We start from the raw sequence: 13226 nt of genomic DNA on the forward strand, positions 1-13226 counted from the left end.
ATCGTGGATTTTCAGGAGCCAGCCGGCCACTCCCAGCCACAGGCCCCCAAACACAAACTACGGCCCCTTTCCCTGGTAGTAAAAGTGACCTGCCCATCTTCTGGCCGGCAGATTGCAGGAACCAACTGGCTCTCTCAAACCAGCCCGACTTGGCACTGGTGCCACCTTTCATCTGGGAACCATCCTGCGTATCATGGATTTTCAGGAGCCAGCCGGCCACTCCCAGCCACAGGCCCCCAAACACAAACCACGGCCCTTTTCCCTGGCAAACAAAACTCACCCGCCCCGATTCTGGCTGGCAGATTGCAGGAGCCACTTCCCCATATCAAATCAGCCCGACTCGGCACTGGTGCCACCTTTCATCTGGGAACCATCCTGCGTATCGTGGATTTTCAGGAGCCAGCCGGCCACTCCCAGCCACAGCCCCCCGAACACAAACCACGGCCCTTTTCCCTGGCAAAAAATCTGAGATGCCCCTCTTCTGGATGGTAGATGGCAGGAGCCACTTTGTACTATCAAAACATTCCGACTTGGTACTGGTGCCACCTTTCATCTGGGAACCATCCTGCGTATCGTGGATTTTCAGGAGCCAGCCGGCCACTCCCAGCCACTGTCCCCCGATCACAAACCACGGCTTTTTTCCCTGGAAGTAAAACTGACCTGCCCGTCATCTTGCTGGCAGATTGCAGGAGCCACTTGCCTCTATCAATCCAGCCCGACAAGGCACTGGTACACCTTTCATCTGGGAACCATCCTGCGTATTGTGGATTTTCAGGAGCCAGCCGGCCACTCCCAGCCACAGGCCCCCGAACACAAACCACGGCCCATTTCCCTGGCATGAAAACTCACCCGCCCCGCTTCTGGCTGGCAGATTGCAGGAGCCTCTTGCCTCTATCAAACCAGCCCGACTTGGCACTGGTGCCCCCTTGGGTCTGGGAGCCATCCAGTGTACTGTGGATTTTCAGGGGCCAGCTGGCCACTCCCAGCCACAAGTCCCCAAAAAAATCTACGGCCCTTTTCCCTGGAAGTAAAACTGACCTGCCCGTCATCTGGCTGGCACATTGCAGCAGCCACTTGGTAATATCAAACCAGACCGACTTGGCACTGGTGCCACCTTTCATCTAGGAAGCATCCTGCATATTGTGGATTTTCAGGAGCCAGCCGGCCACTCCCTGCCACAGGCCCCAAAACACAAACCACGGCCCTTTTCCCTGGAAGTAAAACTGACCTGCCCATCATCTTGCAGGCAGATTGCAGGAGCCACTTGCCTCTATCAAACCAGCCCGACTCGGCACTGGTGCCAACTTTCATCTGGGAACCATCCTGCGTATCGTGGATTTTCCGGAGCCAGCCGGCCACTCCCAGCCACAGTCCCCCAAACAAAATCTAGGGCCCCTTTCCCTGGAAGTAAAACTGACCTGCCCATCTTCTGGCTGGCAGATTGCAGGAGCCACTTGGCTCTATCAATCCAGCCCGACAAGGCACTGGTACACCTTTCATCTGGGAACCATCCTGCATATCGTGGATTATCAGGAGCCAGCCGGCCACTCCCAGCCACAGACCCCCGAACACAAACCACGGCCCTTTTCCCTGGCAAGCAAAACTCACCCGCCCCGCGTCTGGCTGGCAGATTGCAGGAGGCACTTGCCTCTATCAATCCAGCCCGATTCGGCCGTGGTGCCACCTTGGGTCTGGGAACCATCCTGCGTATCGTGGATTTTCAGGAGCCAGCCGGCCACTCCCAGCCACAGGCCCCCAAACACAAACCACGGCCCTTTTCCCTGGAAGTAAAACTGACCTGCCCGTCATCTTGCTGGCAGATTGCAGGAGCCACTTGCCTCTATCAAACCAGCCCGACTTGGCACTGGTGCCACCTTTCATCTGGGAACCATCCTGCGTATCGTGGATTTTCAGGGGCCAGCCGGCCACTCCCAGCCACAGGCCCCCGAACACTAACCACGGCCCTTTTCCCTGGCAAAGAAAACTCACCCGCCCCGCTTCTGGCTGGCAGATTGCAGGAGCCACTTGGCTCTCTCAAACAAGCCCGACTTGGCACTGGTGCCACCTTTCATCTGGGAACCATCCTGCGTATCGTGGATTTTCAGGAGCCAGCCAGCCACTCCCAGCCACAGCCCCCCGAACACAAGCCACGGCCCTTTACCCTGGAAGTAAAACTGACCTGCCCGTCATCTGGCTGGCAGATTGCAGGAGCCACTTGCCTCTATCAATCCAGCCCGACTCGGCACTGGTGCCACCTTTCATCTGGGAACCATCCTGCGTATCGTGGATTTTCAGGAGCCAGCCAGCCACTCCCAGCCACAGGCCCCCGAACACAAACCACGGCCCTTTTCCCTGGCAAAGAAAAGTCACCCGCCCCGCTTCTGGCTGGCAGATTGCAGGAGCTACTTGCCTCTATCAAACCAGCCTGACTCGGCACTGGTGCCACCTTTCATCTGGGAACCATCCTGCGTATTGCGGATTTTCAGGAGCCAGGCGGCCAGTCCCAGCCACAGTTCCCCCAACAAATACTACGGCCCCTTTCCCTGGAAGTAAATCTGACCTGCCCCTCTTCTTGCTGGCAGATTGCAGGAGCCACTTGGTATTATCAAACCAGCCCGACTCGGCACTGGTGCCACCTTTCATCTGGGAACCATCCTGCGTATTGCGGATTTTCAGGAGCCAGCCGGCCCCTCCCAGCCACAGGTCCCCAAACAAATACTACGGCCCGTTTCCCAGGAAGTAAAACTGACCTGCCCATCTTCTGGCTGGCAGATTGCAGGAGCCACTTGCCTCTATCAAACCAGCCCGACTCGGCACTGGTGCCACCTTTCATCTGGGAACCATCCTGGGTATCGTGGATTTTCAGGAGTCAGCCGGCCACTCCCAGCCACAGGCCCCCAAACACAAACCACGGCCCTTTTCCCTGGCAAACAAAACTCACCCGCCCCGATTCTGGCTGGCAGATTGCAGGAGCCACTTCCCCATATCAAACCAGCCCGACTCGGCACTGTTGCCACCTTTCATCTGGGAACCATCCTGCGTATCGTGGATTTTCAGGAGCCAGCCGGCCACTCCCAGCCACAGCCCCCCGAACACAAACCACGGCCCTTTTCCCTGGCAAAAAATCTGAGATGCCCCTCTTCTGGATGGTAGATGGCAGGAGCCACTTTGTACTATCAAAACATTCCGACTTGGTACTGGTGCCACCTTTCATCTGGGAACCATCCTGCGTATCGTGGATTTTCAGGAGCCAGCCGGCCACTCCCAGCCACTGTCCCCCGATCACAAACCACGGCTTTTTTCCCTGGAAGTAAAACTGACCTGCCCGTCATCTTGCTGGCAGATTGCAGGAGCCACTTGCCTCTATCAATCCAGCCCGACTCGGCACTGGTGCCACCTTTCATCTGGGAACCATCCTGCGTATCGTGGATTTTCAGAAGCCAACCGGCAACTCCCAGCCACAGGCCCCCGAACACAAACCACGGCCCTTTTCGCTGGAAAACAAATCTCAACCACCCCGCTTCTGGCTGGCAGATTGCAGGAGCCACTTGCCTCTATCAAACCAGCCCGACTCGGCACTGGTGCCACCTTTCATCTGGGAACCATCCTGCGTATGGTGGATTTTCAGGAGCCAGCCGGCCACTCCCAGCCACAGGCCCCCAAACACAAACTACGGCCCTTTTCCCTGGAAGTAAAACTGACCTGCCCGTCATCTTGCTGGCAGATTGCAGGAGCCACTTGCCTCTATCAAACCAGCCCGACTCGACACTGGTGCCACCTTTCATCTGGGAACCATCCTGCGTATTGTGGATTTTCATGAGCCAGCAGGCCACTCCCAGCCACAGGCCCCCAAACACAATCCACGGCCCTTTTCCCTGCCAAAGAAAACTCACCCGCCCCGATTCTGGCTGGCAGATTGCAGGAGCCACTTCCCCCAATTCAAACCAGCCCGACTCGGCACTGTTGCCACCTTTCATCTGGGAACCATCCTGCGTATCGTGGATTTTCAGGAGCCAGCCGGCCACTCCCAGCCACAGGCCCCCGAACACAAACCACAGCCCTTTTCCCTGGAAGTAAAACTGACCTGCCCGTCATCTGGCTGGCAAATTGCAGGAGCCACTTGCCTCTATCAATCCAGCGCGACTCGGCACTGGTACCACCTTTCATCTGGGAACCATCCTGCGTATCGTGGATTTTCAGGAGCCAGCCGGCCACTCCCATCCACAGGCCCCCGAACACAATCTACGGCCCTTTTCCCTGGAAGTAAAACTGACCTGCCCGTCATCTGGCTGGCAGATTGCAGGAGCCACTTCCCCATATCAAACCAGCCCGACTCGGCACTGGTGCCACCTTTCATCTGGGAACCATCCTGCGTATCGTGGATTTTCAGGAGCCAGCCGGCCACTCCCAGCCACAGGCCCCCAAACACAAACCACGGCCCTTTTCCCTGGCAAACAAAACTCACCCGCCCCGATTCTGGCTGGCAGATTGCAGGAGCCACTTCCCCATATCAAACCAGCCCGACTCGGCACTGGTGCACCTTTCATCTGGGAACCATCCTGCGTATCGTGGATTTTCAGGAGCCAGCCGGCCACTCCCAGCCACAGGCCCCCAAACACAATCTACGGCCCTTTTCCCTGGACGTAAAACTGACCTGCCCGTCATCTGGCTGGCAGATTGCAGGAGCCACTTGCCTCTATCAATCCAGCCCGACTCGGCACTGGTGCCACCTTTCATCTGGGAACCATCCTGCATATCGTGGATTTTCAGGAGCCAGCCGGCCACTCCCAGCCACAGGCCCCCAAACACAAACCACGGCCCTATTCCCTGGAAGTAAAACTGACCTGCCCGTCATCTGGCTGGCAGATTGCAGGAGCCACTTGCCTCTATCAAACCAGCCCGACTTGGCACTGGCGCCACGTTTCATCTGGGAACCATCCTGCGTATCGTGGATTTTCAGGAGCCAGCCGGCCACTCCCAGCCTCAGGTCCCCAAACAAATACTACGGCTCTTATGCCTGGATTTAAAACTGACCTGCCCGTCATCTGGCTGGCAGATTGCAGGAGCCACTTGCCTCTATCAATCCAGCCCGACTCGGCACTGGTGCCACCTTTCATCTGGGAACCATCCTGCATATCGTGGATTTTCAGGAGCCAGCCGGCCACTCCCAGCCACAGGTCCCCAACACAAACTACGGCCCTTTTCCCTGGAAGTAAAACTGACCTGCCCGTCATCTGGCTGGCAGATTGCAGGAGCCACTTGGCTCTATCAATCCAGCCCGACTTGGCACTGGTGCCACGTTTCATCTGGGAACCATCCCGCGTATCGTGGATTTTCAGGAGCCAGCCGGCCATCCCAGCCTCAGGTCCCCAAACAAATACTACGGCTCTTATCCCTGGATTTAAAACTGACCTGCCCGTCATCTGGCTGGCAGATTGCAGGAGCCACTTGCCTCTATCAATCCAGCATGACTCGGAACTGCTGCCACCTTTCATCTGGGAACCATCCTGCGTATCGTGGATTTTCAGGAGCCAGCCGGCCACTCCCAGCCACTGGCCCCGAACAAAAAACCACGGCCCTTTTCCCTAGCAAACAAAATTTACCCACCCCGCTTCTGGCTGGCAGATTGCAGGAGCCACTTGTCTCTATCATACCAGCCAGACTCAACACAGGTGCCACCTTTCATCAGGGAACCATCCTGCGTATTGTGGATTTTCAGCAGCCAGCCGGCCACTCCCAGCCACAGGCCCCCAAACACAAACTACGGCCTTTTTCCCTGGAAGTAAAACTGAACTGCCCGTCATCTGCTTGGCAGATTGCAGGAGCCACTTGCCTCTATCAATCCAGCCCGACTCGACACTGGTGCCACCTTTCATCTGGGAACCATCCTGCGTATCGTGGATTTTCAGGAGCCAGCCGGCCACTCCCAGCCACAGCCCCCCGAACACAAACCACGGCCCTTTTCCCTGGCAAAAAATCTGAGATGCCCCTCTTCTGGATGGTAGATGGCAGGAGCCACTTTGTACTATCAAAAAATTCCGACTTGGTACTGGTGCCACCTTTCATCTGGGAACCATCCTGCGTATCGTGCATTTTCAGGAGCCAGCCGGCCACTCCCAGCCACTGTCCCCCGATCACAAACCACGGCTTTTTTCCCTGGAAGTAAAACTGACCTGCCCGTCATCTTGCTGGCAGATTGCAGGAGCCACTTGCCTCTATCAATCCAGCCCGACTCGGCACTGGTGCCACCTTTCATCTGGGAACCATCCTGCGTATTGTGGATTTTCATGAGCCAGTAGGCCACTCCCAGTCACAGGCCCCCAACACAACCAACGGCCCTTTTCCCTGCCAAAGAAAACTCACCCGCCCCGCTTCTGGCTGGCAGATTGCAGGAGCCTCTTGCCTCTATCAAACCAGCCCGACTCGGCACTGGTGCCACCTTTCATCTGGGAACCATCTTGCGTATCTTGGATTTTCAGGAGCCAGCCGGCCACTCTCATCCACAGGCCCCCAAACACAAACTACGGCCCTTTTCCCTGGAAGTAAAATTGACCTGCCCATCTTCTGGCTGGCAGATTGCAGGAGCCACTTGGCTCTATCAAACCAACCCGCCTCGGCACTGGTGCCCCCTTGGGCCGGGGAATCATCCTCCGCGGTGTGGATTTTAAGCAGCCAGCCGGCCACTCCCTGCCACAGGCCCCCGAAAACAAGCCACGGCCCTTTTCCCTGGCCAACAAAACTCACCCACCCAGCATCTGGCTGGCAGACTGCAGGAGCCACTTGCCTCTATCAATCCAGCCCGACTCGGTACTGGTGCCACCTTTCATCTGGGAACCATCCTGCGTATCGTGGATTTTCAGGAGCCAGCCGGCCACTCCCAGCCACAGTCCCCCAAACACAATCTACGGCCCTTTTCCCTGGAAGTAAAACTGACCTGCCCGTCATCTGGCTGGCAAATTGCAGGAGCCACTTGCCTCTAACAATCCAGCCCGACTCGGCACTGGTGCCACCTTTCATCTGGGAACCATCCTGCGTATGGTGGATTTTCAGGAGCCAGCCGGCCACTCCCAGCCACAGGCCCCCGAACACAAACCACGGCCCTTTTCCCTGGCAAACAAAACTCACCCGACCCGCTTCTGGCTGGCAGATTGCAGGAGCCACTTGCCTCTATCAATCCAGCCCGACTTGGCACTGGTGCCACCTTTCATCTGGGAACCATCCTGCGTATCGTGGATTTTCAGGAGCCAGCCGGCCACTCCCAGCCACAGGCCCCCGAACACAAACCACGGCCCTTTTCCCTGGCAAACAAAACTTACCCACCGCGCTTCTGGCTGGCAGATTGCAGGAGCCACTTGCCTCTATCAAACCAGCCCGACTTGGCACTGGTGCCACCTTTCATCTGGGAACCATCCTGCGTATCGTGGATTTTCAGGAGCCAGCCGGCCACTCCCAGCCACAGGTCCCCAAGCAAATACTACGGCCCATTTCCCTGGAATTAAAACAGACCTGCCCATCTTCTGGCTGGCAGATTGCAGGAGCCACTTGCCTCTATCAAACCAGCCCGACTTGGCACTGCTGCCACTTTTCATCTGGGAACCATCCTGCGTATCGTGGATTTTCAGGAGCCAGCCGGCCACTCCCAGCCACAGGCCCCCAAACACAAACTACGGCCCCTTTCCCTGGTAGTAAAAGTGACCTGCCCATCTTCTGGCCGGCAGATTGCAGGAACCAACTGGCTCTCTCAAACCAGCCCGACTTGGCACTGGTGCCACCTTTCATCTGGGAACCATCCTGCGTATCATGGATTTTCAGGAGCCAGCCGGCCACTCCCAGCCACAGGCCCCCAAACACAAACCACGGCCCTTTTCCCTGGCAAACAAAACTCACCCGCCCCGATTCTGGCTGGCAGATTGCAGGAGCCACTTCCCCATATCAAATCAGCCCGACTCGGCACTGGTGCCACCTTTCATCTGGGAACCATCCTGCGTATCGTGGATTTTCAGGAGCCAGCCGGCCACTCCCAGCCACAGCCCCCCGAACACAAACCACGGCCCTTTTCCCTGGCAAAAAATCTGAGATGCCCCTCTTCTGGATGGTAGATGGCAGGAGCCACTTTGTACTATCAAAACATTCCGACTTGGTACTGGTGCCACCTTTCATCTGGGAACCATCCTGCGTATCGTAGATTTTCAGGAGCCAGCCGGCCACTCCCAGCCACTGTCCCCCGATCACAAACCACGGCTTTTTTCCCTGGAAGTAAAACTGACCTGCCCGTCATCTTGCTGGCAGATTGCAGGAGCCACTTGCCTCTATCAATCCAGCCCGACAAGGCACTGGTACACCTTTCATCTGGGAACCATCCTGCGTATTGTGGATTTTCAGGAGCCAGCCGGCCACTCCCAGCCACAGGCCCCCGAACACAAACCACGGCCCATTTCCCTGGCATGAAAACTCACCCGCCCCGCTTCTGGCTGGCAGATTGCAGGAGCCTCTTGCCTCTATCAAACCAGCCCGACTTGGCACTGGTGCCCCCTTGGGTCTGGGAGCCATCCAGTGTACTGTGGATTTTCAGGGGCCAGCTGGCCACTCCCAGCCACAAGTCCCCAAAAAAATCTACGGCCCTTTTCCCTGGAAGTAAAACTGACCTGCCCGTCATCTGGCTGGCACATTGCAGCAGCCACTTGGTAATATCAAACCAGACCGACTTGGCACTGGTGCCACCTTTCATCTAGGAAGCATCCTGCATATTGTGGATTTTCAGGAGCCAGCCGGCCACTCCCTGCCACAGGCCCCAAAACACAAACCACGGCCCTTTTCCCTGGAAGTAAAACTGACCTGCCCATCATCTTGCAGGCAGATTGCAGGAGCCACTTGCCTCTATCAAACCAGCCCGACTCGGCACTGGTGCCAATTTTCATCTGGGAACCATCCTGCGTATCGTGGATTTTCCGGAGCCAGCCGGCCACTCCCAGCCACAGTCCCCCAAACAAAATCTAGGGCCCCTTTCCCTGGAAGTAAAACTGACCTGCCCATCTTCTGGCTGGCAGATTGCAGGAGCCACTTGGCTCTATCAATCCAGCCCGACAAGGCACTGGTACACCTTTCATCTGGGAACCATCCTGCATATCGTGGATTATCAGGAGCCAGCCGGCCACTCCCAGCCACAGACCCCCGAACACAAACCACGGCCCTTTTCCCTGGCAAGCAAAACTCACCCGCCCCGCGTCTGGCTGGCAGATTGCAGGAGGCACTTGCCTCTATCAATCCAGCCCGATTCGGCCGTGGTGCCACCTTGGGTCTGGGAACCATCCTGCGTATCGTGGATTTTCAGGAGCCAGCCGGCCACTCCCAGCCACAGGCCCCCAAACACAAACCACGGCCCTTTTCCCTGGAAGTAAAACTGACCTGCCCGTCATCTTGCTGGCAGATTGCAGGAGCCACTTGCCTCTATCAAACCAGCCCGACTTGGCACTGGTGCCACCTTTCATCTGGGAACCATCCTGCGTATCGTGGATTTTCAGGGGCCAGCCGGCCACTCCCAGCCACAGGCCCCCGAACACTAACCACGGCCCTTTTCCCTGGCAAAGAAAACTCACCCGCCCCGCTTCTGGCTGGCAGATTGCAGGAGCCACTTGGCTCTCTCAAACAAGCCCGACTTGGCACTGGTGCCACCTTTCATCTGGGAACCATCCTGCGTATCGTGGATTTTCAGGAGCCAGCCAGCCACTCCCAGCCACAGCCCCCCGAACACAAGCCACGGCCCTTTACCCTGGAAGTAAAACTGACCTGCCCGTCATCTGGCTGGCAGATTGCAGGAGCCACTTGCCTCTATCAATCCAGCCCGACTCGGCACTGGTGCCACCTTTCATCTGGGAACCATCCTGCGTATCGTGGATTTTCAGGAGCCAGCCAGCCACTCCCAGCCACAGGCCCCCGAACACAAACCACGGCCCTTTTCCCTGGCAAAGAAAAGTCACCCGCCCCGCTTCTGGCTGGCAGATTGCAGGAGCTACTTGCCTCTATCAAACCAGCCTGACTCGGCACTGGTGCCACCTTTCATCTGGGAACCATCCTGCGTATTGCGGATTTTCAGGAGCCAGGCGGCCAGTCCCAGCCACAGTTCCCCCAACAAATACTACGGCCCCTTTCCCTGGAAGTAAATCTGACCTGCCCCTCTTCTTGCTGGCAGATTGCAGGAGCCACTTGGTATTATCAAACCAGCCCGACTCGGCACTGGTGCCACCTTTCATCTGGGAACCATCCTGCGTATTGCGGATTTTCAGGAGCCAGCCGGCCCCTCCCAGCCACAGGTCCCCAAACAAATACTACGGCCCGTTTCCCAGGAAGTAAAACTGACCTGCCCATCTTCTGGCTGGCAGATTGCAGGAGCCACTTGCCTCTATCAAACCAGCCCGACTCGGCACTGGTGCCACCTTTCATCTGGGAACCATCCTGGGTATCGTGGATTTTCAGGAGTCAGCCGGCCACTCCCAGCCACAGGCCCCCAAACACAAACCACGGCCCTTTTCCCTGGCAAACAAAACTCACCCGCCCCGATTCTGGCTGGCAGATTGCAGGAGCCACTTCCCCATATCAAACCAGCCCGACTCGGCACTGTTGCCACCTTTCATCTGGGAACCATCCTGCGTATCGTGGATTTTCAGGAGCCAGCCGGCCACTCCCAGCCACAGCCCCCCGAACACAAACCACGGCCCTTTTCCCTGGCAAAAAATCTGAGATGCCCCTCTTCTGGATGGTAGATGGCAGGAGCCACTTTGTACTATCAAAACATTCCGACTTGGTACTGGTGCCACCTTTCATCTGGGAACCATCCTGCGTATCGTGGATTTTCAGGAGCCAGCCGGCCACTCCCAGCCACTGTCCCCCGATCACAAACCACGGCTTTTTTCCCTGGAAGTAAAACTGACCTGCCCGTCATCTTGCTGGCAGATTGCAGGAGCCACTTGCCTCTATCAATCCAGCCCGACTCGGCACTGGTGCCACCTTTCATCTGGGAACCATCCTGCGTATCGTGGATTTTCAGAAGCCAACCGGCAACTCCCAGCCACAGGCCCCCGAACACAAACCACGGCCCTTTTCGCTGGAAAACAAATCTCAACCACCCCGCTTCTGGCTGGCAGATTGCAGGAGCCACTTGCCTCTATCAAACCAGCCCGACTCGGCACTGGTGCCACCTTTCATCTGGGAACCATCCTGCGTATGGTGGATTTTCAGGAGCCAGCCGGCCACTCCCAGCCACAGGCCCCCAAACACAAACTACGGCCCTTTTCCCTGGAAGTAAAACTGACCTGCCCGTCATCTTGCTGGCAGATTGCAGGAGCCACTTGCCTCTATCAAACCAGCCCGACTCGACACTGGTGCCACCTTTCATCTGGGAACCATCCTGCGTATTGTGGATTTTCATGAGCCAGCAGGCCACTCCCAGCCACAGGCCCCCAAACACAATCCACGGCCCTTTTCCCTGCCAAAGAAAACTCACCCGCCCCGATTCTGGCTGGCAGATTGCAGGAGCCACTTCCCCCAATTCAAACCAGCCCGACTCGGCACTGTTGCCACCTTTCATCTGGGAACCATCCTGCGTATCGTGGATTTTCAGGAGCCAGCCGGCCACTCCCAGCCACAGGCCCCCGAACACAAACCACAGCCCTTTTCCCTGGAAGTAAAACTGACCTGCCCGTCATCTGGCTGGCAAATTGCAGGAGCCACTTGCCTCTATCAATCCAGCGCGACTCGGCACTGGTACCACCTTTCATCTGGGAACCATCCTGCGTATCGTGGATTTTCAGGAGCCAGCCGGCCACTCCCATCCACAGGCCCCCGAACACAATCTACGGCCCTTTTCCCTGGAAGTAAAACTGACCTGCCCGTCATCTGGCTGGCAGATTGCAGGAGCCACTTCCCCATATCAAACCAGCCCGACTCGGCACTGGTGCCACCTTTCATCTGGGAACCATCCTGCGTATCGTGGATTTTCAGGAGCCAGCCGGCCACTCCCAGCCACAGGCCCCCAAACACAAACCACGGCCCTTTTCCCTGGCAAACAAAACTCACCCGCCCCGATTCTGGCTGGCAGATTGCAGGAGCCACTTCCCCATATCAAACCAGCCCGACTCGGCACTGGTGCACCTTTCATCTGGGAACCATCCTGCGTATCGTGGATTTTCAGGAGCCAGCCGGCCACTCCCAGCCACAGGCCCCCAAACACAATCTACGGCCCTTTTCCCTGGACGTAAAACTGACCTGCCCGTCATCTGGCTGGCAGATTGCAGGAGCCACTTGCCTCTATCAATCCAGCCCGACTCGGCACTGGTGCCACCTTTCATCTGGGAACCATCCTGCATATCGTGGATTTTCAGGAGCCAGCCGGCCACTCCCAGCCACAGGCCCCCAAACACAAACCACGGCCCTATTCCCTGGAAGTAAAACTGACCTGCCCGTCATCTGGCTGGCAGATTGCAGGAGCCACTTGCCTCTATCAAACCAGCCCGACTTGGCACTGGCGCCACGTTTCATCTGGGAACCATCCTGCGTATCGTGGATTTTCAGGAGCCAGCCGGCCACTCCCAGCCTCAGGTCCCCAAACAAATACTACGGCTCTTATGCCTGGATTTAAAACTGACCTGCCCGTCATCTGGCTGGCAGATTGCAGGAGCCACTTGCCTCTATCAATCCAGCCCGACTCGGCACTGGTGCCACCTTTCATCTGGGAACCATCCTGCATATCGTGGATTTTCAGGAGCCAGCCGGCCACTCCCAGCCACAGGTCCCCAACACAAACTACGGCCCTTTTCCCTGGAAGTAAAACTGACCTGCCCGTCATCTGGCTGGCAGATTGCAGGAGCCACTTGGCTCTATCAATCCAGCCCGACTTGGCACTGGTGCCACGTTTCATCTGGGAACCATCCCGCGTATCGTGGATTTTCAGGAGCCAGCCGGCCATCCCAGCCTCAGGTCCCCAAACAAATACTACGGCTCTTATCCCTGGATTTAAAACTGACCTGCCCGTCATCTGGCTGGCAGATTGCAGGAGCCACTTGCCTCTATCAATCCAGCATGACTCGGAACTGCTGCCACCTTTCATCTGGGAACCATCCTGCGTATCGTGGATTTTCAGGAGCCAGCCGGCCACTCCCAGCCACTGGCCCCGAACAAAAAACCACGGCCCTTTTCCCTAGCAAACAAAATTTACCCACCCCGCTTCTGGC

Source organism: Zonotrichia albicollis, chromosome 20, assembly GCF_047830755.1.
Source record: "Zonotrichia albicollis isolate bZonAlb1 chromosome 20, bZonAlb1.hap1, whole genome shotgun sequence".
Lineage (NCBI taxonomy): Eukaryota > Metazoa > Chordata > Aves > Passeriformes > Passerellidae > Zonotrichia > Zonotrichia albicollis.